Source organism: Periplaneta americana, chromosome 9, assembly GCF_040183065.1.
Source record: "Periplaneta americana isolate PAMFEO1 chromosome 9, P.americana_PAMFEO1_priV1, whole genome shotgun sequence".
NCBI classification, from domain to species: domain Eukaryota; kingdom Metazoa; phylum Arthropoda; class Insecta; order Blattodea; family Blattidae; genus Periplaneta; species Periplaneta americana.
The window spans coordinates 19,136,712-19,161,360 of record NC_091125.1 but is presented as its reverse complement, the minus strand read 5'-3'; the positions used below and the strand labels follow the sequence as shown (position 1 = coordinate 19,161,360).

At 35.6% G+C, this 24,649-nt stretch overlaps 1 protein-coding gene across 12 annotated transcripts in view; it reads right to left on the bottom strand.

Annotated features, from left to right (window-relative positions):
* The window catches only part of LOC138705813 (uncharacterized), a 219,674-nt gene that overhangs the window by 149,888 nt on the left and 45,137 nt on the right, over positions 1–24,649 (bottom strand). For 6 of the 12 annotated variants that reach the window (XR_011333807.1, XR_011333811.1, XR_011333808.1 and 3 more), the window contains 3 exons: positions 14,702–14,942; positions 11,098–11,154; positions 1,231–1,377 (listed from right to left, as the gene is read on the bottom strand). The exons of 1 other annotated variant lie outside the window; for it this stretch is intronic. The gene's annotated coding sequence lies outside the window, so the exon portion shown is untranslated. Of the gene's footprint in view, positions 1–1,230; positions 1,378–8,822; positions 11,155–14,701; positions 17,108–20,612; positions 24,497–24,649 lie in introns of those variants that run through there. 5 more of the 12 variants (XR_011333814.1, XR_011333815.1, XR_011333813.1 and 2 more) reach the window with 4 other exon arrangements.

Below are 24,649 nucleotides of genomic sequence, written 5' to 3'. Positions count from 1 at the left end.
GAGGGGGAAAGGAACTGGTCACCCTACCCCATTATCTCCTGGCCTAGTTGCCTTATGAGTGATGCCTTGATGGTGTCACTTGTGGGTTCCAGACCTGTCTTCGGACAGTTGACTAAACAACAATACCGGAAACTCGAGAAAGACAAGGCAATAAAAAGAGAGGAAATGGTGAGAAAAAGTGCAAAAATATGTGTTATTTAAAAAACAAACATAGCCAGCTTGTTCCAGTTCGAGTCCAGGTACATCAGAGTGTAATAATGTGGTGAACAGCAGTTACCGAAAATAGTGCAGCGTGTGGTTCATTTTAGTCAGGCGTTTCTGATATTAGAAACAGTAATAATGACGCAGAATCAATTATTTCATTTGATCCAAATGACGCATATAGGGCGAAATAAGGGGCAGAAATATTTTTCTCTGCCTAGAGGCGTCAAGTAGCTAGATTCGACCCTGCATGTTAACACACCGGATGATGCAAGAAACATGATGCATGGCACATGGAGCGAGACACATAACGCCATGTTATTTGATCTAATGAGTCATTCAGTGTGGAGTCATCAGATGGAGATCTTCTGCTATTGTCAATAATAAGAATGCGAAGATAAAGGCATAGGTTTCGGATTCATTGGTTCAAAACGTTGAAAATCATGGTGCTTGTAGTGTTTTATTGGTGGAGTTAGAACAGCATCCAGACAAATTCACAGAATATTACAGAATGTCCAAAGAATCATTTGAAGATACAGCAAACTGTGAATATTCCTAATAGATGGAAAACATGTATGAGTATTACACAAGCACATGGACTTTTCACTCTGATTTCAGACTTGGGTAGAAATAGTGTTGGTGCTAGGGTTGCCAACTATTTTTGAAGAAAATATGGGAGACTAAGTGGTCTACAATATTTCACATAATAAATTGAAAAATTATTAAATTCAGTTAGTGGCACTAAAAACAATTTTATTGTACATTTTGGCAGTTAGGCTTAAATTAAAGTATTTTGAGATATTTTATCTAGTGTAATAGTTTCAAACAAATTGTAAAAATTTCCTACATGAGTAATTGAAGTTGACTGTGATTTTCAGTTCTGATTTGATTAAAGTGTCGCGCTCCTTTTTCGAACATCTGAGGATTGCGAGACATCATATGTGAGTATAGGTATATATCAATGTTAACAAGCTTGTTAAAATTGGCCATAAAGTCAGTTAAATATGTGCTCCTGCATATATGACTTACCGGTATATGTCTAAATTGCAGGTAGTAGGCCATTGATGATATAATGAGGAGAGTTCGGCTGGCACCGTGCATCGTGTCCCAGCATAGCTCAGTTGGAAAGAGCGCTCAGCACGCAGAGTTGAGACGTCCTGGGTTCGATTCCCGGTGCTGGAACGAATTTTTCTCAAAATTAATAGGTATCTACATGTTGACTACTAACAAAAAATAGTAGTCTTGATTATTCAATGTGGATGCGAGACCATATATACGAATGTATGTATATATCTGATTACTTAATGTTCATAACAGAAAACACTCTTTGTATAAGCTTAGCTGCACATTCCAGGGCATCTCTGGAACAAGAGAATCCATCATATAAATCAACTTCAACCACGTAAAAATTAAATGTTTCAATTAATTTTTACATTATGCAAAAATAAGGTAGGAAAAAGTTTGAAGAGAAGAGAAATGCGGAAGTCGGGAGACTGTTAAAAATTGGATGGTGCCGTATGTTCAAAAATGGGCGAACCAATGTCCATGATGAAGAGAGAACCTCGACCGAGTATCGTGAATGCAGATCTGATTTGTTTGGTTGACAAAAAGGTTAGAGTAAACCGCAGGTTTACCATGTCAGAGCTTAGTGAGGATTTTCCACAGATTAGTCGTACTCTTGTGTACAAAGTGATTACCGAAGATTTGGGCTACTGGAAACTTTCTGCCAGATGGGTTCCTAAACTCCTTTCTGAGGAACAAAAGGCTCAGCCGATGGGAGCAGCACTGTCCTTTCTTGAGCATTACGAAAGAGAAGGTGATGCTTTTCTCGATCAGATTATGAAAGGAGATGAGACTTGGGTGCGGTATGTGAATGCAGAAACAAAGCTTCAATCAATGTAGTGGGGCCATACTCACTCCCTGAAAAATTCCACAAAGTGTCGTCAAACACTTTCCACGAGGAAACTTGTGGCAACTGTCTTCTGGGACAGAAAAGGAATTTTGCTAGTGGAGTTCTTGGAGAGGAATGCCACAATTAATGCTGAGCGTTACTGTAACACACTAACAAACTTGAAAAGGGCAATTTAAAACAAACGTCACAACAAATGTTGAGCTCTGGGGTGATTTTCCTGTATGACAACACCCGGCCGTATACAGCGCGTCATACTGTGACCAAACTCCGAAAGTTCAACTGGGAAGTATTGGATCGCCCTCCCTATAGCCCACATTTGGTACCTAGCGATTACCATCTCTTCATGCACATGAAGACGTGGCTTGGCTCGAAGTGCTTTGACAATGACGAAGAGTTGAGAATCAGCGTCGTAGGTTGGCCGAATTCTACGATTGTGGAATTTCAAAGCTCGTCAAATGCTACGACAAGTGTCTCAATGTGACTGGAAAATGTGTGGAAAAATAAATTTGAGTGTACAATTTCAAACGTATTGTAACCCAATTCTGTAACGTCATTCACAGGTTTGTAAAAAATAAATGGCTACTTTATGAATAGCCCTCGTAGAACAAAGATACATATTGCTTTTTTATATAAAAACATTCTAGCATCCCCAGAAAGAGTAAGTTACGTACTCGTGCTCAGAGGGCATTCCACATAATGTTAAGATATTTTATTAAATAACAGAGTAAAAAGTAAAAAAAGAAAAAGAAAAAAGAAAAAGAAAAAAGAAGGAGAAAAACATATCAGAATAATTGAACTTTAAATTTTCTCTCTAGACAGGAATTTTTAATTGATTTTTTAAAATAAGGAGCATTAGTAAATTGTACACTATCTACCAAAAAGTAATTGCTAGAAGTCATGTTTCTACTGTGCAGTGGTATGCAGACAATAAGGTGACCAGTTGAACTGGCCTGCACAGAGTCCTGATCTCAATCACATTGAGCACCTTTAAGACGAATTGGACCGGCGATTGAGGTTTCGGGAAATTCGGCCAACTTCCATTGTCCAACTGAGTGCCATATTGCAAGAGGAATGGCGACGCATTCCAGTGGATATCCCACACAAACTAGTGGAAAACATGCCTGAAAGGGTGGCTGCTGTTATAGCAACAAGAGGTGGTACCACGAGGTTCTAAAGGGGCAAAAATAGTGCCCAATTACTTTTTTGTAGATAGTGTATATTTGGGAATTTAGCTATTAAGTTACCATGTTATAAAGCCTTGCACCGAAATTGCTACTGTGATTATATGCTACAGTTATGATACATTTAGGTTCTGTTAAGCATAATATATGTTTTCTGATCTTTTGGTTTTATATTTATGTCAGTGATGTCAAAGCAAGCGCATTTTTCTGACCCTGACGTCGTGCGCGGGCATCAAGCGCTAAGTATGGAAAGAGGAAGGGTTGTGTATATGAGTAAGCAGCCTGTAGGATTAAGAAAACAGTGGTGCACAAACTTCAAACGGAACGTGACATTTTATGTCGTTATTTTTATATGGCTTCTTTCTGTTTGATATTATCTATATTGTCTGTAAAACAAAAGTACTAATACCAATTTCTTAATATTGCAGTTGTTTTTAAATGTTAATAACATAATTAAGAGTTAAGAAGGAATATTCACATAAATTCCATAGTAGTACAACTATACTGTACTAAATATCCCAAAAAAAGAGATTGAGTATGACATGACAAGTTGTAATTGATATTGATGATACCTTTAGCCCTATAAAAATAATCAATCAACTAATCAAGAAAATATTACAGTACAAAGCAAAGTTACCTAGGTGCTGTATATGTTTTAAGTGTAACTAATATTCCATAACAAAACTCTTATCACATTATGCTTTTAAGGTGATATTGGTGAGCAACTTCCTATCATCAGAATATTAAATTATTTTCTCGAAATGTGCTGAAGCTATAGAGCTGACATTTTTACAACACATGGGGATGTATCTTTTGCTTATGATGTAACAGTAGTTGCTTTGTTAGTCATTCATTTCCATGCGAATATTTTCAAAACTTTCAATACACTATCTTCAGTAATATGCATTTACGGTATATTAAATTAACGAAAACATTCTGTAAGGCTACTAAATAAATAGGCCTGTATCTGAAAATTTCACTTGTCTATAAAGAAAGTTGAGAAAATATTTCTTTTGAACAAAAAAATCAAACTTGTGAAATATGAACATTAAAATTAAAACTTACATTCTTATAATGCAATTATACTTCCAGACAAATCTAAAATTTAACATGGATACAGTTTTAATAAGTTCTCTTCCCTTTATCTATTGAATCAGTGCTGACCACCCATGAACAGGCTCTCCTGAGCTCTAAAGCACGCGCTTGCTCCTATGGGCATCAATTGACATCACTGATTTATGTGAATATAAATTAAATATATTTCGGTTTTTATGTACGAAATTCAATAATACATTGTTATAAATTTGATGGAAGTCAAATACTTTAAATCCTGAATACAACAGTTCTGAAGGGTTATCAAGAGTTTATTAAGGCATAACTTTATTATTCTTTTCTGTAGCAGAGTTGTTGGCATGGATGGAGGTACTATTAGCACTGTATTAACTTCGCACTTTCTTAAACATCAACCATAGTACACCAACTATTTACTTTTCTTACACATACTGCTACCACAACCACTAAAAAGTTTTGATCAACACTTCAACCATTAATGCTTCATTATACTACTCTGATTGCTCTCTGCAATTTTTTTAGTTGGTTATTTAACGACCCTGTATTAACTACTAGGATATTTGGCATTGATTGTATTGGTAATAGCGTGATGGTATTTGGGAAGATGAGGCTGAGGGTTCGTCATAGATTACCTGACATTCGCATTCGTCTTATGGTTAGAGAAAACCTCGGAAAAACTACCAGTAATGAGCACAAGCTGGAATTGAACCCATGCCCGAGTGCAACTTTGGATCAGCAGGATCCTTGTCCTTGTAAGTTTTTTATTTGTTATACACATTAATGGTAACATTTTCACAATTCACTTTTTTGCTTTAAAAAGCTAACAATTATTGTGTCTACTTACTGATTGATGTCCACGTTTTTCTTCAGTGATACCGTACACCGCAGCATAGAATAATGAATCCACAGAGAACTTGATTTCTTCTTTTCACTTTTCATTTAACAATATTCAAGCATAAACTTTTCAGAAATATTCTCTACTTTTTTTTTACACACTCTTAAAACTTCTTATATTCCTCTTCATACCTCTGTCGCGATTTTGTTGGAATTAATAAATCAGTACAGCTGTTAATGCAATACCATTGACACTTATATTTATAAATAGTCATGGTGACAATACCGACAATAATAACATTCTTCAAATGTTTCTTGTACATGGCCCTCTATATGAATCGATCATCTACAAAGCAAATGTATATAGCTTCAAATGTTTCTCGTACAAGGCCCTCTATATGAATCGATCACCTACAAAACAAATGTATATAGCTGGCAATAAAAATTTTACATTTAGACAATATTCAATTTTACATTATTTTTTTTTATCAAAGCGGATGAAACTTTGTACGGTACACATGTCGTAACTTCATATTACAATAGTAGACTGGTTATCAAACTCGGCCTGCAGCTTTGTTTGGTTTGTTTTGTGCATTTATAATCGTTAGTTGAGTGTTTAGTTTTGTGTTGTGGGTTTATATTCGTTTGCTGAGTGTTCCATTTACACAGAAACATTTACATAGACCTAAAAATAGTGAAATAAGTATAGTTGTAGTGTTCTGTTTATTTATAGTTGTTATATTTAGTTGGATAAGTTGTCAATTATGCCTAAGAAGAAAAGTATTAGATCTGTACTTAGTTCTGCTCTGAATGAAAGAAGATGGGGTCCTAAAACAGTGAAACAAATTGAGAAAAAATTCTCGTTTTTCATGAAATTGTTCAAAGTGACCACCAACAGCATCCAAACACTACTGATGCCGCTGAACTGCTCCACGAACTAAGTTCCGTAATGTGTCCAGTGTCATAGCTGCACATGACGTTAAATTTTGATTTGTTCTCGTAGCACATCCAGTGTAGCTGGCGTTTCCCAATAAACAACATCCTTTAGGGTCCCCCATATGTAGAAATTGGTGTTAGGTCTGGGGACTGTGCTGCGTACTCGACAGCACCTCTTCGACCTATCCATTAAGCTACAATTTCCCCGAAAATGAGAATTTTATCTGAATTTGTTCTTAAGTTATTTATAAACAAACAGTGTATACTTTTTTTGGGCTAATCTGTATTTTAAGTCATGTTATGTTACATTAAAATTAAATTTCAAATCAAAATTCTGAAGAAATTTTAAGAAAACAGCAATAATAAATCTTGGTCAGTATTACTTACTGAAAAAGAATATATAAGGTATCTGATTCTTTTCGACATGATTCAGTAGCAAAATTTCGGATGCTAACTGGTCATGACTGTTTGCAGCACCCTGTTTAAAATTGAAATTTTTTGTTCACCAAAATGCATCCTGTGTAATCTAGAAGACTCTTTGATGAATCAAGAACATTTACGAAAATGTCCAGCTTTGGCATCAGATTTTTTGGATTCGGACTCTAAATTATACTGCAAAGTTAGAAGGTGAATGGAGAACTTCCAAGTGTCTGGGCAATAGATACTGCTGCTGCTACTATGTTACATTAAACCAAGTTTTATTTAATTTCCATTTCGACATGTACAAAACACAGTTCTGAATTCATTTATGCTTTAGATTGCATTAATGCAATTTCTCCAAAGTATCATTTGTCTCTACTTGGCAATGCATAAACAATGTCACATTACAAAAATTCTGCTAACAAGTTTGGAGTTAGACCTTCTATATAACCTTAAATTATATGTGTTTTTTAGGTTTTCACGGTGAATGTGATTTGGATATTGCACTATGTCCTGGAGCTAACATTTCTAATGTTTCGAAACTACATACAGGTTCCATGATCAGGGCAGAGAGCCTAGGCAAGACCAGACAGTTCGCCTACTCTGCTGGGCATGTAGCGCCTGGCCGTTCCACGTGCTGAGCTCAAATGACAAATTCTGAGGGGAATATCTGTCAGTGACTAAGCTCTTAAGAGGCTTTTGAGGCTCATATAGCCTACCGGTACATATATATTCTTATATGAGGTCTCGCCATCCTCATTGAATAATCAATGAATCGATTCCAGGTGCTGGAACGAATTTTTCTCAAATTAATAGATATTTACAGTATAGCTATCAGAATGCTGCATTGGAGTTAAATCACTCGCTTGAACTCGGTTGAGTGTCGCACCCTTGAGTGAGGTAAGATCGGTCGTGATACGCTCGTAATAAATAGAAGCACAGTACAAGGTCACCTCACAAACATGTCTTATCTTGTATGGAAGGCGACAAATAAGATACACATATGTTTTGCTCACACGGTAAAAATAAGGCTTTATTTTCTGCGTTTATGACAAATGTTTACTGGAACAGTCAGTGGAACGTACCAAAACAGGAACATGAAGTTATCAATAAAATAGTATGAAAAACTTCGATATACAGTTATTATTGCTAATTTATAATTATTCAATATTTGATTTACCACATATATAATTTGATAGGTCCATACATAGTGTTCCGCCTATATACTGCGACAATGTAGAAACGTTTTACAAAATATTATTGATATAGCAGTAGATTAATAACAATATTAGTACAGAGATAACGTCACAGAAAATATAATAAAACGAATAATCAAGCTGCACAACTGTTACAGACGCAAAGATTGATACACTAATTATTAGAGATTATTATTATTATTATTATTATTATTATTATTATTATTATTATTACTAGAAAACTTGATACAGTTCTTGCATTATCGTGATTGTGTTCTCCGTTTATAATAATTACATTTACATCCAATAACATCTATCAGATATGGCAAAAACAGAATCATTCCTGCGTGGAAAAAAAAAAAAAAAAGAACATTTACCTACAATATTTATATTACATTTTAATGCAAGTTTTGTAATTGTACTATGAAGAGGTTAGTTAAACACTGCAAAGTTTTGAAATGATAAACATCTTTGATGTTACTACACAGTTCATCACTGTAACAAGAACGAATGTCTAACGCTCGGCTTATACCGTTCGAGGATTTATCGCTCATGACAATTTTACCCATCATGCATGTGCGCTACCTATCGATTATGCTATGAACTACTTAGCGCTCGAGCGAAAACGTCAATGCAGACCTCTGATGGCTACTTATAGCCATTGATTATTCAATGAGGATGGCGAGACCTCATATAAAAATATATATGTATATATCAATGTTAACAGTAACTCATGAACTGTTGTTGAAAATGACCATGAAGCCATTTAAATATGCGCTCCTGCATACATGGCTTGAATGTCTTAATTGCAGGTAGTAGGCTATTGATAATACAATGAGAGAAGTTCGGCCGTCACCATGGATCATGTCCCGGTGTGGGTCAGATGGAAAGAGCATTCAGCGCGCACAGCTGAGAGGTTCCGGGTTCGATTCCAGGTGCCGGAATTTTTTTTTCTCAAATTAATAGATTTTGATTCTTAGCAGATCCAAAAAAATTGAGTTATTATACCTAGTAACAATAGGTCTATACGTTTGCAATAATGATGTATCGTAAGACTTGGTTTTCACTCACATCCTTCACTGTTGACAGTCATTCCAGGATGCAGAGTTTGGTGCGAGATTTGTGGCAGAAGTCTCTAAACCTCTAAAAAGGCATGGCTACGACCTTGACTCGGAAGCTTGAAGGGGACAAGAGAGGAGATATCAATTCACTACATCTCAGTATGAAACAAGGCTAGCCTTCTGCCAAAATAATATGTCGCGCTATATTGGTGTTCTGGGGGTGATGATGGTCGCCTTCTCGTGGTACCCCCTGAACTATGTTTAATGAACATAGAAAAAAAACGACCATCCAACATGCTCCAATGACAAATACAATCCGAAGTAAAATATTTCGGAGGTAAAAAAGTCCCCTCATTCGGATCTCCGGACGGGGAATATTTTAGAATCACATAAGAAGACAAAACACAATATAATTCTACCTCAGCTGAAGGTCTTACAGTGGAATGCTGGGGGCCTTAATCAAGCCAAGAAAACTAAAATACATAAAATTCTAATAGATAAAGACATTGATATGTTTGCAATAATGGAAGCCAATGTTGCAGCTGAACAATTACAGTTCTTTGTTTTCAAGAACTACAATACATTTCTGGGTCATTTGCGAAATTTGTATAACAAATGGACGATTGAGAAAGTCAAAATTAAAGTATTATTTAGTGCATATTCTGCATGTATTAATATAGTGCAATGTCTCTGCCATAGAAATCAGCCACTGTACACTGACCTTGCTTTACAGCATTCTCTACAAGCATCGATGAATCTTTGATGGCACGACGAAATGTCAGGAGTGTTATGGGACAAGACAGTGGATCTTTATAGAAATAGAATTCCTTTGTTTTTATATCAGATATTCTTCAAACAGTGCATAGTTCTTAGAATAGTAACAGAACTAACTTCAGATCAAAAATGAACAATTAGTATATTAAATATCTTAATATCAAATCTTTTACCTAATATAAAATAATAACTTGTTCAGTAATTAACAGAAACCATCATCATCATCATCATCATCATCATCATCATCATCAACATCATAATCATCGTCATCATCATCGTCATTGCAGGTATTAGGCCTAGTGGCCTGTTATGGTCTCTGTCCATCTTTTCAGGGGGCGTCCCAAAGATCGTCTTACATGTGGTATATAGTGGAGAATTTGTCTTGGGAGTCTGGAACGGAGTCCCAAAGCCGGTCCAAAGGCTATAAGGTGGCAACCCCACCACTGAACTTACTACTCCTCGGCTAGCAACCGATTAGTAGGACATTTATATGCTTTCAAGTCTCCGAACCATTCTTTCAGTAACAATTATCTTAGTAGATTGCCCTTAAGGCGAAGATATTTGAGCTTTAATTTCTTTAATGATAGATAATTAGAAAAAAATTGAGGCTCTGTTTTGAATGATGTAACAGACATGACATGGAGTAACAGATCTGACAGGTAACAGACATGACAAAGCAAATAAGCATGTGCGAACCTAAAGTTTTTTTTTTGGCTTAAAAATCTCCAAAATAGCAACTTAACTACTGCACACGTGTACTATTATGTCCTCTTGATCTTGACTTTATATCTTGTTATTTGTGGAAAACACAACACTAACAGATCTGACAGAGTAAAAATTAATGCTTAGACTAAAACATAAAGCAAGAGTATGACACACAAACAAATCAAAATGGGTGAACATAGCAGTACAATCAAGATGGTTTTTTGTGCATCATCTTGGCTTGTGCTGACATTGGTGGATTTCTTTTTCAACTGTGTACCCATAGGAACAGAATGGTGTAACAGAGCTGACTGATTTACTGGACTAGAGTAATTATGCAATCATATTATAAGGAAATATAAAGTCAGACACAAATGCAGAAGTTTTGATAATATCAAATGTTTCTTTAATTTTTTTTTTCAATTACATTATTAAACAGTGCTTTTTCTGTACATAATCGTGTTCCATTTTAAATACTTAACTAGTATGGACAAGGCATTTTAGCTGTTACTATGAGAATTTTATTTTATTCTCGTGAAATATTGCACATCAAGGAAATACTTCTTGTGACTTTACTACATTAGTATTGAAACTACTCACTGTTAAGAATTTATAACTCTATCGTTACCAGTATAAATGCAATAATTGGAAGGGTATGAATTGATGGAACTCATTTGTTATCAAATTCTGCAAATGACACTTCTACAACAGGGAGCTTCTACCTGAAAGCCAGATTTGCATAATATATTCGTTACTTCAGATTTGTCTTCCTCAGTCATTTGTTTAATAATGTTGAAGGTTAAAGTTACCGTATTCCTCTTTTGATGCCAACTAGTATGCCACTAGCTCTTTGGTTGCTTTGGGATCTAAAGGGAAGAAACATTAAAAAAAAGATTAATACAAAACAAAATTATTTCACACATAACAATAAATATTATACACAAACTGAAGGATTACCAATGGGTTCACCTATATCAAGTATATTATCTGAAATCTTTATTCATAATATAGAACAAACACACATACTAAACACTGACAACAACAAACACGCAGAGAGAATAATGTACTGGCATCGATATGTAGGTAACATAATAGCCCTATATAATGGAAACAAAAGACAAATAGAAAACCTACATCAACAACTCAACAAAATACATCCCAAATTAATGTATACAATAGAAACAGAACATAACCAAGCTATAAATTTCTTAGACATCACCATAACCAAAACAAATAATAGACATGAATTCAAAATATACAGGAAGCCCACCACAACTGCAACACACATACACAATTCGTCTAACCATCCCATACAACATAAACATGCAGTTTTCCGTACAAAGACACACAGATTAATTAACATACCAATGAACAATGACAACAATACTGAAGAAATAAATACAATAAAATATATAGCACAAGACAATGGGTATAACTCTAACATGATAGACACACTAATAAAAAAGTCAAAACAAAAACAGAACAAACCAACACAAACACCACGTGAGAATAAATAAATAACATTAACATATCACAACCAATACTTACAAAATTGCAATTTCATTCAGAAAACTAAAATACTAGATAGCATACAAAACAAATAACACAACACAGAAATATCTAAATAATCACATCAAACATTCAAATAAATATAATTCAACTGGGGTTTAGAAACTAAAATGCAATAGTTGCCCACATTTTTACATAGGACAGACAGGAAGAACCTTTCAAACAAGATATAAAGAACACATTAAAGATATAACCAAACCATACATCACATCAAATTACGCAGAACATATTATCAACAATAATCATGACTACAATAATATAGAAACAGATATGGAAATTCTACACATCACACCAAAAAGTCCACAGTTAAACATCTTAGAACAATACGAAATATACAAACATACAATAACACACCCACAACATATACTTAATACACAATTACAGTTCAATACCCACACATTATTCGACATCATGATACACAGCACACAAACAAACACCCCCACCATAGGAGCAACTCACCCCCACCCCTACAACTGACGAATGCAAATGGCAGTATGCAAGATCAACAGGAACATCAGTAGTTCGTAGGATACTGAAGATGATACAGAACCGGCATCAAAACGGGCCGTCTGTCTAAGGTACATAACCTTCTTAAAAAATTTTAACACTTTTAACGTGTGTTTAAACAATTTTAAGTTTTTTAAACAAAATGTTAACGTGAACCAGAATCAATGACATCAAAAGTAGCTCGTGATTCAGCCAGAAAACAAGCAGAAGAGAACAGTAATAGAGACAATTTTATAGACTGGAAACTTGTAAAGTGGCCACATTTAAGAAAGAAGTACTCTCAGCCAGGGGCACACCCAGGAATTTCTCTTGGGGGGGGGGGGGTCCAATGAAAGAACGTCAAGTTACATAAATGCACGCACGCACACATATACACACAAACATACCTCTTTCAATTTCTTTTTACAAAACAAAATCCAGTCTTCTTGACTTTATCTTTAGTACAGTAACCACATCTTGTGGAGAAACTGTGATATCATGATGGATGTTTAGCAAAGCAAGACCATTTAGACGATCATTTCCCATGGTGTTTCTCAGGTATGACTTTAATCTCTTAAGAGTCGAAAACGACCTTTCACTTGTACTTGTGGACACTGGCAATGTTAATAAAATCTTCAACAGCTCTTTCACATGAGGATAGAAATCATATTCACATGCAATATAGGCTACATTTCCCACACTGACTTGTACTGTTTTCCTTTACAAAATGTGTTCCAGAGTTCAAATTCACATACCAATTCCTCATCTTGGACACAAAAATTAGTATCTACTTGAGAATAAAACTTGGCCAGAACTATAAAATCACTAGCAACCCCATCTTCCTTGATCAGACGCAAAAATTTTGTCAAAATGTTATGTTTAGCAAATCTTGTTTTTATCTGAGACTGCATATTAGATAGGAATGGCAAAAATACAGTCCTCCTGTAATATTCCTCAGCATTATCAGCAGGAACATTGCTGCGGAATTGTGAACGTTGTCCAGATGCACATCGACGGATTCTAATTTCCTCTCCAAGTGACGACAGCTGAGTAGAAACCGTCGAGAATATAGATTTAAACTGGTCTTTTGCTGCATCACTAACCTCTTGTAACACTTCTAAAACATTTTCTACATGGTTAAGTGCTTTTTCCAAATTCATATCTGTCTTCTGAAGGTATTCACTTAAGGTTTTTGTTACACAGAAGAGCTTGTTGATTACGTGAAGGGAAATTAGGAATGCAGGCTAGGTCACTGAAGAATTCAGCATATCGGCTTTGGAAGATACATCCTTGTCAGTCCACAAAGAAATGGTTTTCAATGCAGGGAGGACAGCATCCATCAGTTCCATTAATACCATCACAGAGTCATGTCTTTCTATCCATCTAGTAGCACACATTTGGACGAGTTTGCTTCTTTTATTTTCAGGACAAAGCTCTTTTATACTATTTATTAATACATCTTGCCTTTTGGGAGTGTTGAAAAATTCACACACTTTACCTACATTGCCAATGCAATTCCTGATTTCTGGAACACAACATGCATCTGATATGGCGAGGTTCAAACTGTGAGAAGCACAATGGACATATAAAGCGGCAGGGCATTCTTTAAGAATAAAGGCCTGGGCACCTTGAAACTGTCCACTCATTGCACTTGCACCATCATATCCTTGCCCTCTCATATATTTCAAACCAACATTAAATCGAGTGAGGCTCTCAAGAATTGTTCTAGCCAAATTTATTCCAGTTGTCTCAGAAACTGGAATAAACTGTAGGAATTCTTCTCTGATGCTATCATTTTCAAGGAAACGTACTGACAGAGAAAACTGTTCAGTCCCACTGACATCTACACTTTCATCAGCTAAGATAGCAAAACATCTTGCCTCAGTCACTCTCACTACTATTTGGCTACGAATAATATAGTTACAGGCTGATATAATTTCATTTTGTGTCTTCCAGCTTATGTAACTTGCATTTTTTCCACAGACTAATAGATGGCTCTTTAAGTTATCATCTCCTGCATCAACACGCTCCCTTAACAAAGCTCTAAAATTTCCCTCATTATGATTTGGTGGATTTTCCAAATCAAAGGGACCGAAGTCCTTATGCCCACGTAATGGTATGCCTTGGCGGCCACAAAATATAACGGTTTTAATTATCGGGAGTATCCTTTGAACATTTACATTCCCTTGCTCTCTTCATGCTTTATCAATCTGCAAAGAAACTGGCAATTCGTTACCTTGTTCGATAGATTTTAATTTAGTGTAAGTATCCACAGAATTCAGGTGATACTGTAACTTTTCATGCCTGTTAAATGTTTCACATGCATGTTTCCAATTGTCAAATGGCTGATTCACTAACCTTCCTGTTGGTGTAGCTTCGTGCATTCCAACCTCTTGAGGTGCAAACAAAACACAGTATTTACAAAATGCACCCTTTTGTTTGTCTGAATAAGCTAACCACTTCCATCGTTGGAGCCATCTCTTTTGGAAACTGAGGTTTTTTTTTTTTCTTTCCAACTGGTTTTACTGGGAACTTGAAATTCTCATTCGGCACCCAAATGGAATTTAGTGTCTCAAATTTCTCCCTTGATGAAAGTACTCTGTTAACAAAAGAACTTATATCTTTACCACTAGAGTCCACATTCAGTAATACCGATGTTGGGGTTGATGATGACGATGCAGACGGTTCAAGAATACCTATATTGGCATCATGTTGTAGGCAACGAGTTAGAAAGAGAAGACTATAGAGTGGCCATGTTGTCCTGTACAGCGCTCTTTGCGGTGCCACCGCGAAACACGGCAGATCTGAGCTAAGCGCCCACCTTTGTAAAAATTCGTCTGCTTACAATGTTGTATAACGGAGGTAAGAAGTACAAAAAAAACGAAGAAAAAACATGCCTGTTGTGTGTGCTGCATATAACTGCAATGTCAAAAGGAAAAACACAACTGATATATCATATTTCATGTAAATTTATGAAGTTAAGTCCATAGTTTTGTTAATTAGCAGCATTTTTTTTTCATGCTTAAATGTGTAACAACGCCCGGCATAAACAAAATAAATGGTTCACTGGTAATGTACTTAAACTAAATACGGATAAAACCAATACAATTCCGTTTCAGACCCAGTGAAAAACAAATAGCAATACAATATTAAAACTGTATTTCGACACCGGCATCCTTTATTTCTGCACCTTCTGTCCTTACTGCTTATACAAGAAGACGATGAGCTGTAGCTTATAAGAAGTTAGGCCTATTTCGAAGACAAACGATTAATCAAATAAATGATTCACTAGTAATAAAGTTAAACTAAATACGGATAAAACCGCTGCAATTCCGTTTCAAACCTAGTAATAGCAATCAAATATTAAAATTGTATTTCGACACTCGCATCCAAAATAACGCAAAACTCTGGGGTAGCTCGTATTGTTGTTAGTATTTTGACTGGAAGGACATGAAAGAACATAATTGAGCACCCACGTGCAATAATGGGATAAGTATGAATATATTTCGTAACTACTTACCCCATTATTGTACGTGGGTGCTCAATTATACACTAATAATTATCTGTGGTGCCACAGCCCTTGAAAGGCTCAGACAGACCAGCCGGCTGTTGGCCTCACGTTCACATTTCGATAATAATTATACTTTACTGTAACAAAAAAACTGAAAGTGTGTTTTGTCATGTTTCACCCACGTTATAAGCTTGGAGGTAAAGGTTGTTTACTACAGATAGGGCCTACTTTCATTCTATATCTTATGGTATAGTAAATACTTTTGCAACGTGTAGAGACTGGGAAAACAACTTAATAAAATCATCCGAATCATACTCGTTCATTTTATAGGCAATGTTGCAGGTCGCATTTAAAAGAACCTAGGAATATTAACATTTTCTTCAGTATATTTGCTAGGACTTCTTGTCATACTACATGACAAATTTGCTTAGGTTATTCTTTTAAGCATTCCTTCTAGGAATAGCTCAAGTGTTTTAAATTTAGCATACATAAGTTTAGATTAAGTTCCTATCACGTATTTGACGAAATACTAGGTTTTTCCACTTCAGTTTAACTGATTTATGCAAACGAAATTAAGACAGCTGACGATTCTAATGTCAGTTATCACAACGCCCACTTTGTTTTGGGCGCATAAGTTCATTACCAACGGTCGTTCAATTTTCTTCAAACATGGCGGGGCAATGACCACTCTATATCTTTCTCTTTCTAACTCGTTGGTTGTAGGTTAGGTACAGTCTCAATATTGCACTTAGCCACCTTTGATGGAACCGAGCTGAAAAAACTGGTAATTTTATGTTTTTGCATTGTGAGCACTTGTGCTAATACTACTATTAAGTTAATATATCACATAACAGTTTTCACAACTTCACATTAATAATTCTTCAAGACACAAATACTTGGAAAATCAAACACAGACCAGTCAAATACCGCCAATACTTATTATAATCAATGATAGATACTTTGGCAACATTGAACTCAATCTGCTAAGCAGTGATGACAACGTGATGGTTGGAACACAGCGAGTACAGAATTGTGCATTCTTTGTTGGCTGATGGCACTCGGCTACGTTTTCAGCAGCAGAGAGCTCTAGCTACCAACGATTATAGTAGGATGCCATTAGATGGACTTGGCTAGCAGGAAAAATCAGAAGTGTTACGTACTGTACATGGACGTGAATCATTTCGGTGAAATTAGAGTAAACGGAATTATATGCTATCAACGCTTAAAAATTCAGTAGTAATGTTACAACTTTGGGGGGGGGGGGGGGTCCGGGCCCGATGGACCCCCCCCCCCCCCCCGTGGGTGCGCCCTTGTAGGCAATGTTTTAACAATTTTATCTCTAAAATGGACTACCGGTATAGAAAAGATAGTATAAAAGCTTACCCGAATTTATATCTAATATCACAAAGAGTAATCCACCAAGTAATTCACTTATAATTTACAAAAATACACAACTAACAGACCCCCAGGTTATTGCAAACGCCTTTTTAAGTACATATACAATAATATATAGAATCACAACAACTCACAAAAAGTTAGAAAAAAACATGAAAAAATATCAAGATGAGCAAAAGAGGTGTGTTTACATGAAACACAAGAGAAGTGTTTGTTGTTAGTTTCACAATCCATGAACTAGATGCAGCTATTGGGACTCTTAAATGCAATGAAGTCTCTGGTCCAGATTTAATTCATTCAGAATTTATCAAGAACCTTGGAGACAAGTTTTACAGTACCAGCATCTGCTAACTGAAAAAGAAAATCATTACCAGTATTATACCCATTTTGAAGAAAGGTAAAACTTCATCTAATATTAATAACTACACACCTATTTCTCTTACAAGCCAGATATGGAAAATATGGAAAGAATGATTGCTGCACGTCACAATTGGTTCCTTGAATCCAACAACTTGTTTTCAAAACAGCAATCTGGGTTTATACCAGGGGCGTGCATTTAGGGCAAGTGGGGTAAGCGCCGCATACCCTAGTAGACACACTTCAAATTAATGTATCAATTTTATCTCATTCAGCTTATAGATGAACATTTTTTAATAAAGTGTATTCTGCACTTTATATATAAGTGTTCTGGATTAACTACATTTCTGCAGTAAGGCAGCTCTTCGTTCACAGCTTGCCTGAAGCCTCATTTTACAGTGCTGGTGCATGCGCAGACAGTAGACAAGGATGGAAAATTTCCTCGTATACCACTGTATTGCCTATACGCCAGTACACAGCAAGAATAAGCGCTGGGATTATCGCTTGTCCAGACTTGACTTCCTGCAGAAGAATACCAGTGTAGAATTTGGCAGTGTGTGTGAAACATGAGATTTGTTTGTCAACTGAGATAGTGTTCAGGATCTTTCAGTTATTTGAAGATTTTGTTTCTTTGTGAGTGACAATTTATGTCGTAGTTTTCTGTGTATAAGCTAAATACGGTATTGATTAAGAATGGGTGATTCATTATGTCCTATTGAACAATTATTGAAACACACATTTCGATTACATTCTTTAGAAGAAAAATTAAACATAATACTAAGTGATTGATCATGTCCTGAAATGCCAACGCTTTTTGCTGCTCATAAAGACAAAGGAAAAGAATATACTCGATATTTTCAAGCGTCCCAACTCAGTGGATTGCAGGAAGTGCGAAATTAAATAAACTCTTTCACTGGCTCTGTCTTATGTTTTCTAAAGAAGAAACAGTTTGGTCTAAAAATAATGGTTATGATAATCTGAAAAATCTGCACAATGCCATTAATAAACATGAAAAGTCACAGGCACATATTTTTAGTGTTTTACAATTTAAGTCATTTGGATCATCTCGAATAGATGTACAGTCAGATTCACAACTTCGTGTCACTGTCGAGCAACACAATGAAATGATGCGAAAGAACAGGGAAATATTGAAGAGGTTAATTGATACAATCTATTTTCTAGCCATACATGAATTGCCATTTCGTGGTCATTGTGAGTCAGAAGAGGCAGTTAACAAAGGAGTATATTTAGGTGCGCTCAATTACCTTGCAAAATATGACTTAACCCTCAGCCATCATCTGGAAACTTCTGCCACGTTCCGCGGAACTTCAAATCGAATACAGAATGATTTGATTCTCGCTGTAAGTGATGTTGTTATGGATAACATAAAACAAGAACTTTCAAAAACGTCATTTGTTGCAATCATGCTAGACGAAATTTCAGACATTATGAATGCATCCCAGCTTTCAACCACTCTTAGGTATGTTGATTCAGAGAATGGTGAGATTAATGAAAGATTCATATGCTTTACTGATGTAAGCAATGATAGATCTGCTAGTGGTTTATTCGAACATGTCCAAAGTATAGCCACTGAGTATGACATAAGCAACAAGCTCGTTGCTCAAACGTTCGATGGAGCTGCTGTCATGGCTGGTCACACAAATGGTCTGAGAACTAAATTTCTTGAAAAATATTCTAAGGCAATATTTGTGCACTGTTTGTCATAAATTAAATTTAATCTTGCCCCAATCACTTACGTGTTTGAAAGTGAGCAGAATATTTTTACAGACTTTAACTGGTTTGGGTTCTTTCTTCAGTAAATCATCCAAAAGAACAACGGCTTAAGGAATATACCTCAAAGAAAATGCCTAGACATGCTCCAACTAGATGGAATTTCACACCGCGTCTTATTCAGACTGTAAAGGAACATAGGGATGAATTCATTGGATTTTTTCAAGACAATTAGAAGACAGTTCTACCTGGGACAGTGTAACAGTTGTTACTGCACAAGGCTTCCTTACATTTCTGACCAGTTTTGAGAGATCACTGTTATTAGTTATTTTCAGTAAGATATTCAGCTACACTGACATACTTTTCAATATACTACAGTTCAAATCTTTAGATATTCAGCATTGCTGTGAAAAAATTACAGAAACAAAAAAGACATATCCAAAATCTCAGAAAATTTTGGGATTCTATAAGGATAGAAACTGTAGTTTACCACCATGAAGATGATGGAACTCCAAGTAAATGTCGTCGCACAGAACAAGACCCTGAAGTTGCAAGAAAGGCCCTTTACATTGAGATAATCGATACAATAGTTTTTCAAATTGACGAAAGATTTAGTTCTATGCATAACTTAAACTTTGTGGCTTTGTTACAACCTCAGAAGTACGAAGAATTTAGGGTGAACTTTCCTGCTATTATATTTAACATTTTGAAAGAAAATCAGTCGGACACGTTTGATTTTATCAGTCTGAAAAATGAACTCATTGTGCTCTACTCTTATGATGAATTTTCTGGACAACATCCGTACCAGGTGTTAACACACTCAAGAAAAAACAACTTGACACAGCATTACCAGAAGTCTATAAACTTGGATTACTTATTGTCACTATCCCTAGCACCACAGCTTCTGTAGAGCGAACATTCTCTGCACTTAGAAGAATAAAATCATACCAGCGATCAACACAAAGCCAAGAACGTCTTAACGGGTTAGCACTTCTATCCATTGAAAAGGGACTTCTTCATAAGTGATACAATCTGCCACATTTTATGAAGATGTAATCAAAAAGTTCACAAAACAAGAAAGAAGAATGGACTTTACTTATAAGTACTGTAATACATTTCTACAGCTACTGTCGTTGCTGTTCATCGCCATATTACATGAAAGTAAGCCTAATGAAAGAATGCTATAATATTATTTATTAACATTTTGTAGTACTGTAGCTAAAACAGTCTATATATATATATATATATATATATATATATATATATACAGGGTGATTCACGAGGATTTACAGTCACTTATGGAGCTTATTTGCGAAGACATTCTGAGAAAAAAGTCATATAAACGTTTGTTCTAATCACAATATTTTCAGAGTTACATCAATTTGAAGTTGTTAGTAAAATACCTTTTTTCTTTAGTTTTACGGGAAAAAAATATTACAAATAGAGAATGAACTATTCAGAAGTGCCATTTCTTTAATTGGCTAGTTTTCTGAAGCTAAAAATAAGCTCCGTAAGGGACGGTAAATCCTCGTTAATCACACTGTATGTATATATATATTTAGAAAAGCTGTAAGTTTCATAAGTCATGACTAATATGTATAAAAGAAATGTCAATAAGAAAACTTCAGAGCTTACCCACACAAAAATTACACTGCACGCCCTTGCTTTATACAATACCACTCACCCAGTGATGATATTCAAAAAGTTTAACAATCAGTAATGTATGTTAAACATATACTGTATATGTCCATGGTAATTGCAAATATTACCTAGAAAAATTTAACAACCGGTTCGTCAATACTGGTGTGAGCCGGCCGAATATCACCACTGCACTCACCTAACGAACAAGTTGTTTATTTCAGTCAGGGTATTAAAGAAGCCATGAACAAAAAAGAACATACTGCAGTTGTTTTCGTTGATTTCAAATCTGCTTATGACAGCATATGGAGGAGTAGCCTAAGCTTGTAGACAAATTGCACAAAATAGGAATCTGAGGTAATATGCTCTGTTAGTTACAAGACTTTATCACACAGCGATTCAACACAGTTAAATATCAGTCATAGTTTTCAAAATACAAACACACAGCTATGGGTGTACTTCAAGGAGCAGTGTTGAGTACAACATTATTTAATATATTTATCAACGATCTTCCTAAATATTTGGCAAAAAAGTAAAGTTTGCATTTTTTGCTGATGACCTCGTCATCTGGATTTCAAAACCAAAGAATAAGCTCAAGTCATTGGAAACCCAAATTAACACAGCTATCACTAAATTGGAATATTGGTGCTCTACTAACCTAATGCAAGTAAATGCAGACAAAACTAAATATCAAATATTCACAAATGTCACTAAACCAGTTAACATAAACATCAAGCTTAATGGACTTCCCTTACAAAGAGCAATCAATTCACAATATCTAGGAGTCATATTTGATACTGGTAACAAATTATCTTGAAAAGATGATATTAATACTGTAATAGAAAAAGCCAAAAAGAGATTAAATCTGTTAAAAAGATTAGCTGGCTGCAAATGGGGAAGCCAGAGATGTACCGGTACACTAAATTCCACTTATATGTACATGAAACCTGTCCTCAAATATTGTAGTGAAATACTCATCACATGCACCCCACAACAATGAAATAAAATAGAAAAATTTCAAAACCAAGCAGTACATTTAATTATAGGTGCAGGGAAATCCACACCAACAGATTCAATGAGACAACTTACTCAACAAAAGCCACTGATACACGACTTTCAAGAACAAGCAGAAATCCGGTATGAGAAATTAATTAGACTGTCTAATGCAGACTATTGGAGAAAATACAAAATCTTCCCTAAGTTACTAAATTAAACACACAAGAAGGATTTATGCAGAAAGTTAAAAGATTACAAACGCATCTCATTCCCCAAACTAACATTGAAATGTCACAAATCCGACAAAATCCCTTGGAATACATAACTATTCAAACTGGAAACAACTTATTGGAACCAAACCAAACCAAATGCTCTTCCCTTAAACATATCCAAAACAACTGTTGTTCCGTTTTCACTAAGGTCCAATGGTCTTAAATCTCCTCAATCTTCTTGTAGGCTCAAAATTCGTCATTCTTATTGTTCTTCTTAAAATTGTGAATGTCCTATATTAACCGAATCCTCAGAAGTTAGGTATTTAGGCATTACAATTGACCAACATTTACGATGGAATAAACGTATTACATATTCATGCAATAGATTACGTAAAACTTTATATCTTTGTTATACTTCAGTCATATTTACCAGTCAATATTTTTTTCGTCTCATTTACTTAGCTTTATTTCAATCCATTCTCCAATGTGGAATTTTAGGATGGGGAAATGCTTGTAATTCTAATTTCACTCCACTAATACTTATTCAGAAAAGAATAATTAAAATAAACCAATTGATTACTCATCCGAGCTTTTGTTCACTGATTTTAATGTTTTGAAAATTAAACAGATTTACTATATTGCCTTATTAAACTTCATAGATAAAAATCGTAATAAATTCAAATTGTATCATCATAAATATGTAACTAAAAGATCCGATTTTATACGACTAGAGGAAACGAAGTGTTTAACAAGCCCAGCTCTTAGCTATGATACCTACTATGGTCCAAGGTTATACAATAAAATAATTGAAAAATACCCAAATTTGGAAAATTTTAGTATAAAAAATTTCAAAAGTAGCGTTAGGAATTTAATTTTTAAAGAATATACATAGGTTGGATAAAAAGTAATGGCAGCACTGCTGTCACGTGACGATGGTGCATTCGAGAGCTGCCAGCTGTGTGGACATGAACAAGGACTGTTAGATGAGTTAGTGCAGCCAGCGGCGACAATACTCCATCAATTTACTGCAGTGTGTAGAACGTTCACTTTCATAGGGATAGTGCGAGCACCCTACGACCATCCTTACAATACTAGAGCAACATTCCTGGATCAAAATTGAAATGGCACGAGGTCATAGTGCACAAGAATGTTTTCAGGGACTGCGTGAAGCATGTGGCGATGCAGCGTTGCCATATCGCACAGTTGCACGATGGGTTAAAGCGTTCCGCGAAGGCCTTGTTGCACCGGTACCAAAGGGAAGGTGACGACTTTCTTGGACGAATCGTCGCTATGGACGAAACCTGGACTCGCTCGTATGAACCAAACTTGAAATGTCAATCAAATGAATGGAAGCATCCTGGTTCTCCTTGTCCAAAGAAAGTGCGCCCTACACAAAGTGCTGTGAAGATGTTCATTGTGGCGTATGACATTGATGGGGTAATACTGCACCACACTGTACCTCCAAGGCAGACGGAAAGCGCGGACTACTGGAACATCCACCGTACTCACCCGATATGATCCATGCAATTACGATCTTTTCACCAAAGTGAAAGAACCACTGCGAGGGACCCGATACAATATCAGAGATGAACTTATCCATACTTTAGGGTGGTCAATACAGAACATCAACAAAGATGGACACGCTGATGGTGTACGACGCCTTCCAAACATTTGGCAAAAGGTAATAAATAAGGGGGGCGACTATATAGAAGGTACGTAAATGTTGTACCCCTGTGAATAAAGCCATGTCAGAAATATCGAACTGTTGCCATTACTTTTTATCCAACCCTGGTATGTTAATTTAATATGTGTATGTATTTGTATGATTTAAATTGTTAAAATTGAAATTGTATTTTATTCCTATAATTGTTTTTTTCTTGACCCACTTTGTGTCAAATAATTATCTTTGTTTGTGTTAAGTATGTGTTTAGATAACTCCCTGAGCACGAGTTTTTTACTCCTTCAGGTAAGAATTAAGAGTGTATTTTTGCACATGTTATTTTACTAACAATAAACAATTGTTAAAAACGATACAAATCCAAACGTAGCAAAATAATTAATAGCAAATATCGTTGTGAAACCTGGCTACACATTTACAGCGATTGATCTTTACTAACCGATTTTGATGCTGCAGGAGCTGGAGGAACTTATAAATTTTTCTCTATAAAGAAGTCAGGAAGGACTCCACACAACTTCTCAGTGCTGCACCCTGATCAAGCAGCTCCAAAAACTGGCAAGAAAATAGTTGTGCAATAGGTTCCAGCGCACTGCGCATTACAGGGAATGAATTGGTGGGCAACTGGCTGCGAAAGGCTGCACCGTAACACAAAACATGTTACTCAAAAATCATTTATTTCTGTCACATTAAATAAAAAAATTCAATACAAACAAAAATTTCTGAACAGAATAAAGGAATCAGCTAAGATAAATCATGGGAACCCCTCTTCCAAAATATAAACATCATCC